Below are 20,259 nucleotides of genomic sequence, written 5' to 3' on the forward strand. Positions count from 1 at the left end.
GTTGACTACAGTACAGTATTAATAAGCTCTTGTCCTATACTGTATTTAATGTAACTGGCAATAAGGCATCAGAGGAAAGGGTCTATATCTGCAGGCAGCCTGACCTAGAATGAAGCAAGGCATTCCTAAGCTTCCCCTTGTATGGAAAAGCAAAAGACTGTCCATACATGCTTTGAAGCGACAAAAAATACACTAGTGCCAGTTGTGGACACTTGCCAATGTTCTGAAAAATCATTGATTTCTGCCAAACACCACAGCCTGAGAACGAGCATCCGAGCATGGGAGACAATCCCCACAATCCCGCAGCGAGAGAGAGAGAGACAGAGAGAGAGAGAGAGAGAAAGAGAGAAAAGAACCATTGGCTCAGTTGTGGTCACATGACATTTGCCATCACATACTACTCATATTGCAAGACATCACTCATCTAGCAAGTTAAAATTTATTAGAAATGTTTGCTCATCTTACAGAACACTCGCAGAACAAGTTACTCACAATCCAAGGTTTTACTATAATTTCATAATATAAACACAAACACACCAAATTCAGTTCATTAGTTACTCCTGACGACAGATGGGAGGAAAATATAGACGAACTGTAATTTGCTTTATGTTTTATTTCTTTAAAAATAAAAGAAAATCTAAGATAAATTTTGCAAACCATTAACATTTGTTAAATCTCAGTGGGGGTGGTAGGCTCTTTGTTCTATTATTTTCTGTACTTTCGCATGTTTAAAATATGCTAGAATTTAAAGTAATTTGGGGGATGCCTGGGAGGCTCAGTTGGTTAAGCATCTGACTTTGGCTCAGGTCATGATTTGACGGCTTCTGAGCTCAAGTCCCACATTGGGCTCTGTGCTGTCAGTACAGGGTCTGCTTCAGATCCTCTGTCTCTCTCTCTACTCCTCCCCTGCACCTTCTCTCTCTCTCTCTCTCTCTCTCTCTCTCTCTCTCTCTCTCTCTCAAATAAATAAACATTAAAAATAAATAAATAGGGGTGCCTGGGTGGCTCAGTTGGTTAAGCGTCCAACTTCAGCTCAGGTCATGATCTCGTGGTTGTGAGTTTGAGTCTCACATCGGGCTCTGTGCTGACAGCTCAGAGCCCGGAGCCTGCTTTGGATTCTGTGTCTCCCTCCACCAACCCCCCTTTCCCTGCTCACGCTCTGTGTATCTCTGTCTCTAAAATAAACGTTAAAAAATAAATAAATAAAATTAAATTAAAGTAATTTTTAAAGGAAAATGCTTGGACTTGGATAAATTGTTTCATAAGAAAATGCTTCATTTTAAAGGGCCAAAACTTTAACAAAATTGGACTTGCACATCATGTCTTGGGGCAACCTTAAAACATCCCTGGTTTTTTATCCCAAGCAAAAACACACAAAATTGTAGAAAACTGAATGAGGCCATGTACCCTGGAAATATTTGAAATGGTTTATTGCTTGGGGCAAAGGACGAAAACTGAAGACATGCCAATTTCAAAAGGCAGGATCCCCTTTAGAATCACTGATGTTTCTTCTAATATCTGGAAACAAGTCCGTAAACCGGCTCCTCAACTGCTTTCCTTCAATAGGCAAACAACTGGATGAAACTGCTGACGCCTCTCCTTTCAACCAGCTCTGTCATTCTTTATTTGCACACCGGTACCACTCAAGAAGTATTCCAATTTTTCGGATCCCCTTTTGGCAACTTGAAAAGCCACCATCTTTTGCCAAATGGTGAAAAAATGTCTTTGTCAAGGAAAACTTTGTCTCCAAGGACAGAGCGTTTGGTTCTCTGGACTCAGTAACATACCTGGCCAGGCGGCTCTGCCGAAGGTGCACCATGCGTCGTCATGACTCATTGCCCTCAGCATCAACAGGAATTGATATGTGCCAGCAATTCTCAAAGGAGTCTTGTTTACTGCTGTGAGAGTCATCGACTTCATCAGAGCCTGGTCTTGACCTCGGCCTTTTCAAGAAATTTTAACTAGAAAAGAGATCAGAGTAGGAAGCTATCTCTGTTATACCCAGTCCACTAACTTTGTGATTGTGGGGCCCCTGGGTGGCTCAGTCGGTTGAGCGTCCGACTTCAGCTCAGGTCACGATCTCGCGGTCCGTGAGTTGGAGCCCCGCGTCGGGCTCTGGGCTGATGGCTCAGAGCCTGGAGCCTGCTTCCGATTCTGTGTCTCCCTCTCTCTCTGCCCCTCCCCTGTTCATGCTCTGTCTCTCTCTGTCTCAAAAATAAATAAAACGTTAAAAAAAAATTTTTTTTTAAAAATGAAAAAAAAAAGTATGTGATTGAACTTCAAGCTTAAGTTGTATGTGTGCTCTAAAGAGAGAAGATAGAGACAGAGAAAGAGGGAGAGAGAGAGAGAGAGACAGAAAAGGAGGCAGAGACAAGACTTTTCAGAACAATTTAATTGAGAGTTCATTCCTGGTTGTGTTACATAGGTATTTTTGACCATGAGACTGAAGCAAAAATTTTTTTAAGTTTATTTATTTATTTTTGGGATAGAGAGAGAGAGAGAGAGAGAGAGAGAGAGAGAGAGAAGGACAGAGAAAGAGCAGCAGCAGAAGGGCAGAGAAAGAGGGCGAGAACCCAAAGAGGCTCCATGGTCAGCACAGAGCTGACTTGGTGCTTGATCCCATGACTTTGAGATCATGACCTGAGCCGATATCAAGAGTCAGACACTTAACTAACTGAGCCACCCAGATGCCCCTAAAACAAATATTTTAATTTATGGTTCTACCTAGGGTATTATGGGTACTGCTGAAAGGAACCCCCCAACTCTTAAGGCCCTGTGCCATTTCATGAAGCGAAGACAGAATGCAAGTAACGATGTAAACTTTTCAGTGAGGATAAGGACTTTCTGTGGTCTAAAGCCCATTGAGAAAGTCTTATTAATTTCTCTACAAGCAGGAATTTTCAAGACCCCAAAACACCAGAGAATTCTTTTGAATGTTGCTTCTGCTTAGATGACTTTAAAATTAAAACATGAACTGGGATGCCTGGGTGGCTCAGTCGGTTAAGCATCCAACTCCTGGTTTCAGCTCAGGTCATGATCTCATGGTTAGTGAATCTGAGCCTGTGTGGGGCTCTGGGGCTGAGGGCACAGAGCCTGCTTAGGATTCTCTCTGTCCCTCTCTGTCTGCCCCTCCCCTGCTTGTGCAATTTTTCTCTCTCTCTTTTTCAAAAATAAATGAACAAACATTAAAAAAAAAAAAAGACACGAATTTATCATCCTTTTTTGCCCACAGAAAGCTTCAGTGATATACCTAACAAAAGATGGTTCCGTTGTTTTACAGTGGTGATGATGAACCATGAATTCAACTTAGTCTCGGGGTATGTCCTGTGACCTATACGAGCCAATGTTTTCAGTATTTATTGCCATTAAAAAAAACTGAAATCAAGTGGATGACATGTATGACACAACTCAACTTATTTTTTTTTTAACAAACCCAACTTCTTATTCATATCAAAAGCATCCTTTCAGTGGAGTTTACTATTGGGTAAAGTTAAGGTTGCCGTTTATTTTATTGGCATTCAAATAATGAAGATAATATTTTGCTTACTTACATTTATAGCAGTAATTCATTGGTTTCCACACATTAGGGACTGTACTATGACTTCATATATAATGTCTAACAATTCTAAACAGTCCTATGAGGGGAGCACTAATATTCCCTTTCACAGATCAGAAAACTGAAGCCTAGAGAGAATAAGTAATTTGTCCAGTGTCACACAGCTGGTACATGATAAAGCCAAATATTTCAGCACATATCTGTGTGATTCCAGAGCCCACCTTACATTACATGGCAAAGGAATTCATTTTCAATGCTATAAAGTAAACTAAATGCAAATAGCCCAGTGTCTGTGCATTTTTCCATGAAAGATTTGTTTCAATTTCATCAACATTTTAGGACTTCATGATCAGTGATTCTTAGAGCTCAGAACAACTGGACTAGAGAAACCAAAGAGCTTGGGATGCCTGCGCAGGCCCTTCCCTCTCTGTCTTTGCATCATAGTGTCTGGCATACAGTAGGGGTTCTATGTATAAACATTTATAATATGTATAAAGGCATGTAGGCAGGTTGGCTATCCTGAGGTTGCCCTGGAAGTAAGCTGTGTCCCAGGGCTTACTTGGGAGGTGGGGACCGTTCTGGTTGGCGAAGTATTCCATGGTGTACGTACCATAACCAGCCTTTGATCCTCAGCTTTGCAGATTCCAAACTCCGCTTTTATCAGCAATTAAAGAGCATATTAATTTTCAACAACACATTCACACTAACGTAGCCTGATGTCTAAGCACCAAGTAACTCACTGATTTATAATGAAAACTATGAAGGTCAGAAACAGGAATGTTAAAGTCATCACCAACAGCATGTGTTCTCCAAGAAGGCCGACCTACATGGGAGTGAGCGCATAACTGAAGGTTTACTTGGTAAATATGGAAAAGGAACAATGGAGGTTAATTAGAGGAATCCAGCGTTTATTGGCCTCTGGTAGGAGAGCCAGAGCACTCAATCCCACAAACAAGGAGAGTCTTGCCAAACTGAAGAGAACAGAATGACTCTCCCCAGGACCTTTGCATTCCATCTCTTGTTGGTTAAGGAAGTTGTTAAATTGGCTGGTGATGGACACATTCTTTCTTTGTGTATACTAACGTTTAATCCGGTTATGGTCACCTTTTATTGGTGAGACCTCTTTCAGGTGAATTTGCCTATCTCCACAAAATCCATTTATTGAACTTTTTAAGAGCTTAATTCTCCCCGGGGAATGTTATTGGTGGGCATTCTACTATAAGTAGGCTAATGACTAACATTCTCTCAGGCCACTCAATAAAAGCCTGAGTCCTTAGATCTTCCAATAGAAATTGTTCCTAATTTTAAGGTGAATATGGAAGCTACATGAAGAAAAGGATTGCGGTCATTCATGAACATTTTGGGGATGTACCTACTGTGTGTCAGGCTTGTTCCATGCAAGTTACTGTGTAAACAATGGAGAACAACGATGAATGACAGCTCTTGCCTTCAAGGAGCATGCAGGCATGTAAACATACATGTAAACAAAACCAGATGCCATAAAAGAGTAAAAAGACTTGTAAACAGGGCACCTGGCTGGCTCAATCCAGAGAGCATGCGACTCTTGATCTCAGGGTTGTGAGTTGAAGCTCCATGTTGGGCATGGGCCCTACTTAAAAACAAGCAAACAAACAAACTTGTAAACAAAACAATGGTGTTTAGTTTTAAATAGAAACAAGAACCAATTGTTGTGGAAACAAACAGGGAAGAGATGGCTTCACCAAGAATGAATAGGTTTTTTAAGTAGACAAGGGAGAAAAGTGCATTCCAACAGCTGGAACCACCTAAGCTAGAGCACAGACATGTCAGGTGCCCACAAGGAATGGAAGGTTGGGAGTGGAGACAAGTGGAGATCGAGGGGACAGAGGTGTAGGGATGAGGCTGCTTGAGCTCTTCAGGGCCAAAGGTGCAGGAGACATTTCCTCCCTCCCCAACACTCCTTCCCTCATCCCTGACTCTTGCACCTCTGGTTATTGTCTGTCTCTTTCAGAAGCTTTTGTTTTCTCAGTTCATTCTTTAAATCAGTAATTTTTAAAACTTGAGGCACGTGGCTGGCTCAGTCAGGAGAGCATGTGACTCTGGATCTCAGGGTCATGAGTTTTAGTCCCATGTTGGGAGTAGAGATTGCTTTAAATACATAAATAAATAAAAGAATTTTTTAAAGTTTATTTATTTTGAAAGAGAGAGCAAGCAAGCAGGGGAGAGGCAGAGACAGAGGGAGAGAGAGAGGATCCCAAGCAGGCTCTGCATTAGCAGGTAAATATTTACATGGGGGTCGAACTCACGAACCCTGAGATCATGACCTGAGCTGAAACTGAGAGTAGGACGCTTAAGACTGAGCTACCCAAGTGCCCCACTGAGCCACTTATGCACCCCAGTAATTTAAAAAAATTTTTTTTAATGTTTTTATTTATTTTTGAGACAGAGATAGAGCATGAGCAGGGGAGGGGCAGAGAGAGAGAGGGAGACACAGAATCCGAAGCAGGCTCCAGGCTCTGAGCTGTCAGCACAGAGCCTGACGCGGGGCTCGAATTCACAGACTGTGAGATCATGACCTGAGCTGAAGTTGGACGCCCAACCAACTGAGCCACCCAGGCACCCCTGTACCCCAGTAACTTTTTAAAATGAATTTTTTAATTATGTAATACATGTTTGTGGAATAATATCCAAGAACTATAAGGGCAAAGTATGAAAAATCTAGTTTCTCTCCTACCTACAATGACCATACGCACAACTCTGCTCTCTGCTCCCAGGGACAACCACTGGCACCAGATTCCAACATATCCTTCCAGAAAGTCCCTGGATAGGCAAGCATTTGTGTGTGTGTGTGTGTGTGTGTGTGTGTGTGTGTGTGTGTATACATTTGTGTAAGTATATAATTTTTTACACCAAGAATAGAATACTACTGCATTCTTTCTTCACTTTATTTTTTTAATGTTTATTTATTTTTGAGAGAGAGCGAGAGCATGAGCAGGGGAGGGACAGAGAAAGAGGGAGACACAGAATCCAAAGCAGGCTCCAGGCTCTGGGCCATCAGCAGAGAGCCCGACGCAGGGCTTGAACTCACAAACTGTGACATCATGACCTGAGCTGAAGCCAGACGCTCAACCAACTGAGCCTCTAGGCGCCCCCTGCTTTCTTCACTTTAAAATGGATTTTAGGGGTGCCTGGGTGGCTCAGTCGGTTGAGTGTCCAACTTCTGATTTCGGCTCAGGTCATGATTCCAGGGTGGTGGGACTGAGCCTTGTGTGGGGCTCCATGCTGAGCATGGAGTCTGCTTGAGATTCTCTCTCTCTCTGCCTCTCTCCGCCATTCACGTGTGTGCGTGCTCTCTTTCTAAAATAAAACAAAATGGATTTTAGAGATCTTTCCATATCTTTTCATTCTTTTATTCATTCACCTGACAAGTATTTATTCAGTGTCTACCTTGTGCCAGGCACTCTTAGATGATAAAGACTTGGCAGTGGGCAAAATCTCTAGCTTCATGGAACTTACATTCTAGTAGAGGGAAACAGGAAAGACAGACAAATGGCAAACAAGCAATGAAATATGTATAATATGCCAGATGGTGATGAGTGCTGTGCAGAAAAATAAATGCACAGATGCAGAGTGCTGGCATGCTAGAAGTTGGAGAGTGGCTGCAGCCATCTAAAGGTGAGAGAGAGAGAGAGAGAGAGAAAGAGAGAGAGAGAGAGAGAGAGAGAGAGAGAGAGAGAGAGAGGCCTGGTTCTTTTGTTGGTACAATAGCATTCTGTCAGATGAATACGCCATAGTTCCTTTAATCAGTCTCCTACTGACATTTACTTTGTTTCTAATATTTTGCTGTTACACTACTGCAAATCTTACACATAGGCCATTTGACACATCTAACAGTATATTTGTTTTTTTTAAGTTTATTTATTTATTTTGAGAGAGACAGAGACAGTGCAAGCAGGGGAGGGGCAGAGAGACGGAGAGACAGGATCCCAAGCAGGCTCCACAATGCAGAGCCCGATGTGGGGTTCAAACCCATGAAGCCATGAGGTCATGACCTGAGCTGATACCAAGAGTCAGATACTTCACCGACTGAGCCACCCGGGCGCCCCTAAAAGTATATTTGTAAGCTAAATTCCTAGAAGTGGGGTTGTCATTTTAAGTGTCTGTGCGGTTTTATAATTTCAACAGATATCGCTAGATTACTTTCTGGAAAGTGCCAATTGACAGTTCTTTCAGCAATGAATGGGAGGCCCACACCTTCACCAATCCTGTGTTGTCAAGATCTGTGATGTTTGCTTATCTGAGGAGAAAGCCATGAAATATTTTTAGAAGCCTAATTTGCATTTTACTTTTTACGATTGAAGTTAAATGTCTCCTGTGTCTAAAGGCCTTTTTTATTTCTTGTAAATTATCCATGTCCTTTGCCAAATTTTCTATGTGTGTGAGGAGTAGGGGTAGTGGTCACTTTGTTTTGCTTATTTCTGATTTGTAGAACTCTTCTTAGTAAAGAATTTATAGCCTTTGGGGATGTGGGTAGCAAATGTTTTATCCGATTTGTCAGTTCTCTGATTGTGTTTATAGTAAATGGCTTTTATAATGCAGAAATTTTTACCATTATATAGCCCAATTAAACTACCTTTTTATGGTTTCAGAAATTATTTTTTTTAATTTCCTGTTTTTCTTCTAGTATTTTAACTGTTTGTTTTTTAACTTTTAAATATTTGATTCATTTGGAATTCATACTATGTAAGGTGTGAGGCACAGCTCCAGTTAATTTTTTTCCAACTGGTTACCCGGTTGTCCTAAAACCATTTATAGAATAACTCCTTTCTTTTTTTTAAATTTTTTTAATGTTTATTTCTGAGAGAGAGAGACAGAGAGAGAGACAGAGCATGAGCAGGGGAGGGGCAGAGAGAGGGGGAGACACAGAATCTGAAGCGGGCTCCAGGCTCTGAGCTGTCAGCATGGAGCCTGACGCGGGGCTCGAACCCGCGAACCGTGAGATCATGACCTGAGCTGAAGTCAGACACTTAACCGACTGAGACACCCAGGTATCCCACTCCTCCTTTCTCCATGACTTTTTTTTTTAAGATTTTAATTTTTGGGGGGGCGCCTGGGTGGCTTGGTCGATTAAGCGTCTGACTTCGGCTCAGGTCATGATCTCACGGTCCATGAGTTCGAGCCCCGCGTCGAGCTCTGTGCTGACAGCTCAGAGCCTGGAGCCTGTTTCAGATTCTTTGTCTCCCTCTCTCTCTGCACCTCCCCTGTTCATGCTCTGTCTCTCTCTGTCTTAAAAATAAATAAACGTTAAAAAAAATTTTTTTTAAATAAAAAAAAAAAAGATTTTAATTTTTTTTAAGTAATCTTTACACCCAACATGGGGCTCGAATTTCCAACCCAGAGATCAGGAGTCACATGTTCTACGGACTGAGCCAGCCAGGCATCCCTTCGTGACTTTTCTTTTTATTTCTTGAGAGAGAGGGAGAGAGAGCACAAGTGTGTGAGTGAGCGCAGATGAGGCGCAGAGGGAAAGGGAGAGAGAGAAAGGCTCTTAAACAGGCTCCAGTCTCAGCCCAGAGCTCAATGTGTGGCTTGATCTTATGACCCTAGGATCATGACCTGAGCCAAAATCAAGAGTCAAATGACCGAACCACCCAGGCGCCCCACTCCATGACTTTTAAATCCCACTTTTGCATGTGATAAATTCCAATAAGAATATGGGTCCAATTTGGGTTTTCCAGACAAGCCCATTGATTTCACTGTTCATCTTTTCAACGATGGTCTATTTACATGCCAGGCACTGTTCTATGCAGGCATTAGTAACATTTTTAAATGTTAGAGCTTATGAAATAGATTTTACAACCTATCTTATTTTTCTTATTCTTTTTAGACTTTCCCAGGCTCTTTTTATTTGCTTATTTTCCACTTGAACTTTAGAATCAGTCTGTCTAGTTCCAAAATAAATTATCTTGATGTTTTTATTGGGATTACACTGAATTTACAGATTAATTTAGGGCAAATTGACATCTTTGTCATGCTAAAATTTTCTGAACAAGAACATAGCATGTCATTTGGTACATTTTTGTGTGTGTCCCTCATTAGTGTTTTAGTTTTCTTCATATAAATTGTTCACACTTTCTGTATATTTTAACTTTTTTCAGTTTCTTTCCTTCTAACTGGCTATATAAAAGCTTTTATGAATTTTGAACTCTCTTATTGTTTCTAACAGTTTTTCATAGGATTCTCTTGCTCTTTCTGGTAAGCAATCATACCATCAGCAAAGAATGATGATTTTACTTCACTTTTTCCAATTTTTATTTTTGTTTGTTATCTGCTTACGTTGGCTAAATAACAGTGGTGAAAAAGAAGACTCTTAACTTATTCCTGATATTAATGGGAATGCTAGTCTAAGATAAGCTTCTTTGTCATAGCTAGAAGCAGAAGTCTCCATTCAGAAGGTTTTAATCATAAAACTCTGGGGTGCTTACCAGAGATCAAACTTTTATTTATTCATCTTGAGAGAGACACAGAGACACACACACACACACACACACACACACACACATACAGAGAGAGAGAGAGAGAGAGAGAGAGAGAGAGAGAGAGAACAAGGGGGGGAGGGGCAGAGACAGACACGGGGAGAGACAGAATCTGAAACAGGCTCCAGGCTCCAAGCTGTCAGCACAGAGCCCGATGTGGGGCTCGAATTCACAAACTGTGAGATCATGACCTGAGCCGAAGTCAGCCACTTAACCTACTGAGCCACCCAGGTCCCCGCCCCCCCCCCCTTTTTAAGTTTATTTCCAGAGATCAAACTTTTGGAAAGGGAAGAGGTTTGTGTATACATTCTTTCTAGTGATGGGGATTTATCATAACGATATTTGAGAAAACAAGGGATATAAGAAACCATGTCAGCACAATTGCTAATTACTCTTTGCTTCATTCTTTTTTTGCTAACGTAACACTATGCTAACATGTTTAAACACATGAGGTTGTTTGAAAGTAACCTCCTCAGGGGTCACAGGCTATGTGCAGAGGCAAAATGCCCCAAAAGAAAACCTGAGTGATACAAGCTTCAGTGTCTTGCTCTGAAATTGGTAATTCTTTAATGGATGTACTGGAGGAGAATAAAATTGCCAAAGAAAAAGAGTAGGAAGGGAGTATGAGATCCAAATAACCCAACAGGATGCTAACTCATCAGCCTCTAATTAGCCAAAACTTAGCCTTAAATTAGAGGCTATTTCTTTTTTTTTCCCCTCAAAGGTAAAAAAAATCTTGGCTTCTGCTTATCTAATCAATACTCAAATTTTCCCATTTACAAAAATTGCCTTGAAATTGTTCAAAGGCTTTCATTTATCCTCCACAATGCCTTAAATGTAACAGATGTTTAAAAAGATGTGTTGAATGAGTGAATGTTAGGTAATCAGCACACTCTGTGTGGTTTTATACTAGTGATATAACGTAATGTCTGTTGAGCAAAGGAAAGGCTTTAGTTAGTCTGACATAGGCATCAGCTTTTTAAAAGTTTTTTTTTTAAGTTTATTTATTTATTTTGAGAGAGAGAGAGAGCGGGGAAAGGGCAGAGAGAGGGAGAGACAGAGAGAATCCCAAGCAGGCCCCTCAATGTCAGCACAGCGTGAGATCAGGACCTGAGCCAAAACCAAGAATCAGATGCTCAACCACTGAACCACCCAGGTGCCCCGGCATCAGCTTTTAAAAGATGATAAATGTAGATAGTTTGAAAATGTCATATTGCTATGCAAATATGTTTATGGATTGCTAACAACTGGATTTTTACTGAGACTTTATCAATCATTATGGTTAAAATTTACCCTATCTTTGGCTATTTTATTTTGTTTTTCTTTAAAACACCCTTAAGCCATTGTAACTCTGTAAATCGGATGTTAATTAACAACATGCATGTTAAGGTAACGACATTTCTAAAGCCCCCAAGTGCTGTCTTTTTAGAGCTTTCAGACATTGATTATTTTTAAGTGGCAATGTAGGAGTTAAGAGTTGGATAATGTATGTACTACTCTACATGGGATAAGCTGAAATCAGGAAAATTTTCATAGTCTGGAAGAGGTTTGTCAAAACAACCCCTTTGTTTTAAGTCTCTAAGTTTTTTTGGAACATCTAATTGGTTCAGTTGTCACAATACGGGATCACTGTCCTGGATGGGTTAATTCTTACCTCAAGTTCCTGGCTGTCCTGTGGGTCAACAGCTCTCAAGCATTTTGACCACGATCCACTGTAATAAATGTATTACATCGTGATCCTATGCATACGTGCATATACGCTTATGGCTTCTTAAGATACCACTTAAGCCATCTGCATGTTTTATGGTCTGATCTTTTCAGTTTTTAATCTAGTTTCTCCTATGCCATTCTGCTCTGTTCATCTAAAAGTTTGCTAGCTGTGACTTGCTAAATTGATTTCATAACTCTACAATTTGAAAAACAATGCTATAAATCAGGGCTCCTCCAATTGCAATGCTCATCCAAATCACATAGGGATCTTGTTAAAAATGCAGATTCTCATAGGCCTTCACTCATATGAGGACTTTAGAACAGATGAACATAAGGGAAGGGAAGCAAAAATAATATAAAAACAGGGAGGGGGACAAAACATAAGAGACTTAAATATGGAGAACAAACAGAGGGTTACTGGAGGGGTTCTGGGAGGGGGGGAATGGGCTAAAAGGGTGAGGGGCATTAAGGAATCTATTCCTGAAATCATTGTGGCACTAAATGCTAACTAACTTGGGTGTAAATTTAAAAAATAAAATTAAAATACATAAGAAATAAAAAATAAAATCATAACAAAATTGTTAGTCTTTAAAAAAATGCAGATTCTGATTCAATAGGGTCTGAGAAGCTGTATTTTATTTTATTTAAAAAAGTTTTTTTTTTAACGTTTATTTATTTTTGAGACAGAGACAGAGCATGAACAGAGGAGGGTCAGAGAGAGGGAGACACAGAATCTGAAACAGGATCCAGACTCTGAGCTGTCAGCACAGAGCCAGCCCGACACGGGGCTCGAACTCACGGACCGCGAGTTCATGACCTGAGCCAAAGTCACCTGCTTAACCGACTGAGCCACCCAGGCGCCCCTGAGAAGCTGCATTTTAAAGAAATTTTCAGGTGCTGCTGCTGCTGCTGGTCTGTGGGTCACACAGACCCACCACCTCTGGTTTAATTGGCCAAGGCAAGGATCTTAGGCTCTTAGTCTAAAGCACAGAAACTATGCAACAAGGATCTTTGGCTGCTTAGTTGAGAGAGAGCTGTGGCCACGGTGGGTCCAGCAGCATAGACTCTTATCTAGTACAGCGATATTCAGTTCAGATATTAAAGTCTATAGCATGTGTTTAATGAACACTTATTTATTTTATACTTACTATGTGCCAGGACCAATTCTAAGACAAGCTAAAGTGCTTCTTTTTGTATCTCACGTTTTATTAGGTGAGCGGTAAATGTGTTAATTTCAGGTTGTGGTAAGTGCCATGAAGAGAAATGAACCGTGTGAAGGAAAGATAATGGCGGTGTGGGGCATCTCTCCCTCTCTCCCTGCCCCTCCCCCACTCGTACTTTCTCTCTTTCTCAAAATAAATAAACTTCAAAAAAACAAATGGACAATAAAATAAAATAAAATAAAATAAAATAAAATAAAATAAAACAAAACAATAAATGGGCACAATCCTATCGGTGGAAACAGCAAGCCATGGCTGTCATGTCCTGGCCAGTCTCCATACTCCACTCTTGCCATCTGTAGTGGATTACCACATACCTAGCGGTGTGGTCCTCTCACACTGAAATTTCATGTCATTTCCCTGCTCAAAACTCTCCAATGGATCCCATCACCCTTAGAACGAAATCCAAATTTACCTCAGCCAACCACATCCCGTACAGTGCCACCTACCTAACTGACTTGATCTTTGACTCTCCTTTCTTACTCCCCTCTAGGAAGGGTGTGCCTCGCTGCCTTCATGCCAACCCCGGACATACTACCAACTACTTTCCCCTCAGGATCTGTGCCCTCGTTTGCTCTGCCCCTGCGGTCCTTCCTCTAGATCTCCCCTTAGCTTTCTCCCTTCTTCCATGTCTCTGTCAAGTGTCACCAACCCGGTCAGGCACTGTCTAAACACCCCATCTCCACACTGTCAGTGCAGAGCTGGATGTGGGACTCAAACCTAAAACCGTGAGATCACGACCTGAGCTGAAGTCGGATGCTTAACTGACTGAGCCGCCCAGGTGCCCCACCCATTTATTTTTTTAGAACAGGAGACAGATTCAGGCAGTTTGCTGAAGTGATACACAACTGAAAATACAGAGATGTGCATTTATATTATGAGCTTTGGTTGATATGTGATACCTAATAATGCAAGATACTAAATTCAACGAAAGATAAGTCAGTGAAAAATTACAATCTTTTTTGCTCCGTCCTTCCATAAACCCAGCTTTCCAGGTGAGCTCCGCCCTGCACACCATCACCTGAACCCCTCCATGTCCAGCTACCAGAACAATTCACCTGCCTAGACTAACCAAGCATCCCAGGTGCAGAACCGGAATGTGGCTTTTGTTGTAAATAATGAGGTAAATGTATAATGGTTAAAAGTACCATCTCCCTCATCTCTCATAGGTGATGACCTTTTCCCTCTTAGCCCTCCTGCCCAAATTTGACCTTTCTGCTGTATTCCTGACCTTATCTCCCATATTATACCAGGCGGAAGATGTCATCATGTGGCCAATGCACCATTATTTATTGTATCATGGAGTAAGAACAAAAATACTAAAAACATTAAGTAGACATATAATCGAATACAAGATGGGTCTGAATTTCAGTGATGTTTATATGTGAAAAAAAAATTGTGCTTTTTACAATTAATGAAATACATGTTGTTATTACCATCATCCATCCAGTCAGTTACCTGGAGGTAATTGTGCTCACCTCTCTCAACGTCCACATTCTATCAGTAACCACTCCCTGGATTCTACCTCCCAAATCTCTTAAATTCCTACCCTGGCTCCCATTTTGGAAACTCTTACCTATTTTAAACTGGATGACTTATTTAACTACTAAGTCATTCTCCACAATAAAAGCAGAATGACATTTTATTCTTTTTTTTTTTTTTTTTTTTTTTTTTTTGAGAGAGAGAGAGAGCAAGCATGAGCCTGTGCAGGCAGGAGGGGGGCAAGCCAGAGGGAGGGCAGAGGGAGAGAGAGAGAAGCTTAAGCAGGTCTCACACCCAGTGTAGGGGGGTGGAGGGCTTGATCCCAAGACCCTAGGATCAGGACCTGAGCAAAAATCAAGAGTCAGACACCCAACTGACTAAGTCATCCTGGAGCCCCCAAGAATAACATTTTAAAACATAAATCTGATGATTACACTGTTAGATTAAAATCCTTTGTTTGTCTCTACTGTGCTTCAAGGTAAAGTCTAATCTTAGCATAGCCTAAACATACTTTGGAATCTTGTCTCTGACTCCTTTTCAAGTAAGTTCAGGTACATACAAACAAACTAGCATAAACAAAGTTTATTCTCTCCTTCTGTAGTGGCTTCCTTTGCTCCCTTTCTGCCTTGAAACACCTGCTTATTCTTCATGAATCAGCTGAAATGTCACCTCCTCAGTAAACTCCCTTGGATTTCCTCTGTGTCCATTCTTGAGGAAGCTAAAGTGCTTATTCCTCTGTAATAGATGACTCACAGGCTCCTACTTTAGCTATCATCATATTTTGTAATTGTTTGTACTTCTGCATTATGAGCCCCTCAAGGTCAGCCACCATATTTTATCCATTTTCATATCCTTTAGCATTAATCCTGCCATACAAGCAGGCCCTTAGCAAATGTTTTCCAAATGAATAAGCAAATGTGAACCTGAAAAAGAACCACCCTTACTAAATAATATGAGATCTCAGAGGTATGAAATATCCATCACTCCAGCTTTGAAAAAGGGGGCCAAAGAAAAGGCTTCGCTCTCTTGCCTTCCTCAGCCCCCAATATAAAGTCCACTGGTGTTGCATGGAGTCCCAGGAGCATGATGGAACCCTGATCTTGGGACCCCTTGTGTCTACAGTGTTCCTTGAACCCATGTTTGTGAGGCCTAGCAACCCAGATGACCAAAGAACGTGGAATGTCTTTTTGTTAGCCATCTCCATATTTAAGAAAAAGGAAGCTAGATTGATGGTCTGTTTATCTATATGGCTTATCATCAGAAATTACTTTGCAAAAAAAACATTTTGCAGAACTATCAACCACCATTTCAAAAAAAATCATAATTGGTAATTTGCAAAGTTAGTCAACAATAAGGTGAGAAAGCAAAAGCCCCTGGCAGATTTTTCTCTAGAACTCTCCCTCAAGGACATATGGTCAGAAACCAGAAAAGTCTAAGAAAACCTTAATGTTTAAGTATATAGGCTCTCCTTTAAATTCATGCAGGACCAGGGGCATCTGGGGGGCTCAGTCTGGGTAAGTGTCTGACTTCAGCTCAGATCATGATCTCATGGTTCATGAGTTTGAGCCCCACGTTGGGCTCTGTGCTGACAGCTCAGAGCCTGGAGCTTGCTTCAGATTTTGTGTCTCCCTATCTGTGTACCCCTCCCCTGCTCATGCTCTGTCTCTGTCTCTCTCTCAAAAATAAAATAAACATTAAAAAAATAATAATAATAAAATAAATTCTTGAAGGACCAATATGATATATATATATATTTTAATTTTATATCTTTCTATACCTTAATGTCATATAGAGTGGCAGTACCTTGTGTGGATTTAATACATGTTGATTGAAAAATGTTTAAAAGAGAAACTGACTTTGAAAATTTTTGCAACTTTATTTTGACTTCTCTTGTTTTTTCAAACCCAGATAAATAACAGAGAAAACATACTCACTAGTGTAAACCACTAAAATCATGACCAGTATCCCTATTGTCCTATGTTACTCAACATAAACGTTACAGTAAATATACAAAATAATGTCCAAAAGTAGCAAGTCAGAAGGCAATAGGCCTGTATTGCAAGGAAGGTGTGGCCCAAATTTCTTATTCTTATATAGTATCATTCTGGTTGTATGGTCTACAGACTTGTAAAAGGATTGAACATTAAGAGGGAGTACATGGATATTTAAAAAGTCAAGGAACATGAAACAAAAGAGCTATATTGAGAAAGACAAGTATATTAAAAAAATATATTATATTATGTACATATGACATTGCCATTTTTGTGAATGGTTGAATATCATCGATATCATATGGTTCTACGTAATAGCAAAAAGGAAGGGAAAATGGAGGGAAAGTTTTTTGTTTTTTTTTAAAGTAAAAGATATGCTGATTCCATGTTAATGTTTTGAAGAACTCAACAAAAATGAAGATGGCTTTTCAGTATCAGAATCAGCCAGGAGCTGTGTAGCATATTGGTTAAGATCTGAATTTCTTTTTTTTTTATGTTTATTTATTTTTGAGAGAGAGAGTATGAGGGGGGGAGGGACAGAGACAGAGAGACAGAGGATCCAAAGCAGGCTCTGCGCTGACAGCGGTGAGCCGGATGTGGGGCTCAAACTCACGTACTGTGAGAGATCATGACCTGAGCCAAAGTTGAAGGCTCAACTGACTCAGCCACCCAGGTACCTCCAAGATATGCATTTCAAAGTTAGACTTCCTTTCATTTAATCCTGCTTATACCACTTACTGTGTGAACTTGGTCAAGTCACTTAATTACTTCCGCCTCAGTTTCTTCACCTGTAAAAGGAAAAAGTAGTAACACTTCACTGGGTTTTGGAGTAGAATGTTGTAATTTCAAAATGAGTACCACATAATAACATCAAAAATATTACTCAATGTAGCATAAAATCATAGCTGTAAACTTCTATGTGACAAAAACAAAAAAAAGAAATAGAATGAAAGAAAGATGCTGTTTGGGTTTTGGTAAACAAAGGCCTATTTCATTGATCACTGTAATGAATGGAAGGCAAGGAAAGTGCTGACAGACTAGTAGAGGGGCGCCTATATCTTAAGAGATAGCTCAGGTTCTATCTTCCTTTATCAAATCCCTATACAGCTCTGACATCGTGGTGTTGTCATAGACTTCAACTCTATGGAGATATTCTTCCAACCAGATGCTCTTAGAAGTGATACCATTTAAAAGGCCAGGAAGAAAGACCAAGATCATTTGCTGAAGTGGACTCAGACAATTTAGGAGATAAGCAGACAGAATATGAACAAGAAAAGATCAACTCAAAAAATTACAAGAGGCGTTTGTTTAGAAAGACACTCCTAGGGATCCATATGTTCAAAGAGAAAAAATGAATTCAAAGATGGTATCATTGCAATGCAATTGATTAACGAAAACGATGACATCAATCGTTAAAGGAAAAGTACTTTTGTAAAACTTGAAAAGGTAGAACTGATACACAACTTCATTGACCAGAAATGTATTTCCCCGAGGCTCAAGAGCTTTAAAGCCACATAAAATATTTCATTTTTCCTGTGATTCATAATGCTGGCACATATTACATCACATTAAATTAAAGAACAGTGTGTCCTTCCCCACATCATCTTCCCATAGAGAAACTGAGGATCACTAAGGCAAGTGAAATTGCCAGGCATACAATGTTCACCTTTAGATTAAATATTTTTATTCATTTCTGGTTTGGTGTCTCCACACCTCACTTTGGAGTGTCTGATTCCAATCATTGTTTGCTCCCTTATTTTTTCAATATTTCAGTAGTCTACAATAGTTTCATTTTGGTTTCAACTAGGCAGATGGTGTCCAGAGGTCCCTTCTGCATGCATTTATTTTGATTCTGAGTAATGAGTCTTCTGTATGGCAGAGCGGTTAAATAACAGTATTTGATTTTGGTTGGACTCAGCTCGGATGCAAGATGTGGCTTAGTCAAGTCTCTAAACCTCACTTTTCCTCAATGGTAAAACTTATGGCTGTAATAATGCTTACAGCATTTGGTTGTTGAGAGCATTAATTGCATATAAGACAACCAACATAGTGCCTGGCGCATGGTAAAAGCTAAAGGCATGATAATTATTTTTGAGCTCTTTATTAGAGAATGTTTGGAGAATTATAGGACTTAAGCGATGGCATTTACTTATTAGGATGGGAATTCAAGTCGTTTTTGCTTCACGAAGTGTCCTTAAGCTGTAACAATCTCTTCTGTGTTTGACACTAATTGCACATTTTGAGATACCTTTATTATTATTTTCTATAGTAAGGTAGAAATATTTATGAAATAAAAAGACTAGAAATAAGACTTCTACTGCTGGAGAGAGGGAGTAAATATACTTTTCCCTACTTCTGCCATTAAATACAACTTATGACTGCACAAATATAAATGACTCTGAAGGGTGGAGAGAAGACAGACAAGCTAGGAACCCGGAGCCCAAGGAATGACCTGGTGGTGAATCCCCTGGGTTTCCTTTTTGTCTCGTTTATCCTGGACTGGGTGCTAGAGAAGCCCACAAAACTAGACACATCAATAAGCACAGACCGAAAACAAAAACACCTGCTCTCTCTAACCAAAGAACCAAGAAAATAGGAACACAGTAAGATAGAAAACTTTGAGGGGGCGCCTGGGTGGCTCAGTCACTTGAGCATTCAACTCTTGATTTCAGCTTAGGTCAGGTCGTGAGATCAAGCCCCATGTCAGGCTCTGTGCTGAGGGTGGAGCCTGCTTGGGATTCTCTCTCTCTCTCTCTCTCTCTCTCTCTCTCTCAGTCTCTCTCTCTCTCCCTCTCTGTCTTCCCCTGCCCCTACCCCACCTCTCAAGAAATAAAAAAATATTAAAAAAAAGAAAACTTTGAGAAAACCACTCTATCCTAGCCAAACACCAGAGAAAAATCTCTCTCCACCCCTACCTACACCAGGAAAAGCAAAATGGGGAGTCTAGATTTCCATCCTCCTCAGGCTGAAATAAAACACCCCAACCGCTCCAACAGTGTGATAAAAAAGAAAGTGAAGGAGGGAGCTGGAACTTTACCCACATTAGGAAATGACGTGCTCCACAATGACCGTATGAATCATGTGGGGAGCCTGGACTTCCATCCCGCAGTAATGTGATGTTTTTCCCATTTCCGTTACGGTGGTGTCATGGGAGACCTAGTGGAAATACAAGAACTTCACCATTGCACAGGGACAATGGCTACAAGGTCACTTTCTCCACCCCACCTTGGTGTCAACAGAAGTCACATGGAGAGCAGTAATAGGGCACTGCTCCTCACCCCAGCCATGGAGATTTCAGTGGAGGTCTAGCAGGAAGCCAGAACACATACCCCTGCCTAGCAATAACAAGGAGAGCCACAGAGCTGTAAATAGAGAACTCCTACCCCCACCTGAGAATAATGAGGTAGCATTCCCAACTGCACCTCTTCCTTGCTGGAGTGCTATCAGAAGAAGCCAGCTAAATCAGAAGGTTTAAATAAGATTTAGAGTCTTTTTCTTTTTAAAGTTTATTTACTTATTTAGATAGACAGAGAAAGTGAGCAGGGGAGGGGCAGAGAAAGAGTGAGAGAGAGAATCCCAAGCAGGCTCCGCACTGTCAGCTTGGAACCTGACACAGGGCTCAAATTCACGAACCAGAAGATCGGGACCTGGGCTGAAACCAAGAATTGGACACCCAACTGACTGAGCCACCCAGGTGCCCCTCACAGTCTCATAATACTTCAAATGTCTCCATTTCGACTGAAATTCAGTCAACATACCAAGAACCAGGAAGATCTCAAACTGAA

At 40.6% G+C, this 20,259-nt stretch overlaps 1 long non-coding RNA gene across 1 annotated transcript; it reads right to left on the reverse strand.

Annotated features, from left to right (window-relative positions):
- Positions 1-1,161: 1,161 nt before the first annotated feature.
- On the reverse strand, positions 1,162-20,004 carry LOC111561395. Its single transcript, XR_002743950.2, has 3 exons — positions 19,516-20,004; positions 17,213-17,262; positions 1,162-1,961 (listed from the first exon to the last, which is right to left on the reverse strand). It is a non-coding gene; the product is annotated as an uncharacterized LOC111561395 (long non-coding RNA).
- Positions 20,005-20,259: the final 255 nt, after the last annotated feature.

The sequence above is a fragment of the Felis catus genome, chromosome B4, assembly GCF_018350175.1.
Source record: "Felis catus isolate Fca126 chromosome B4, F.catus_Fca126_mat1.0, whole genome shotgun sequence".
NCBI classification, from domain to species: Eukaryota; Metazoa; Chordata; class Mammalia; order Carnivora; family Felidae; genus Felis; species Felis catus.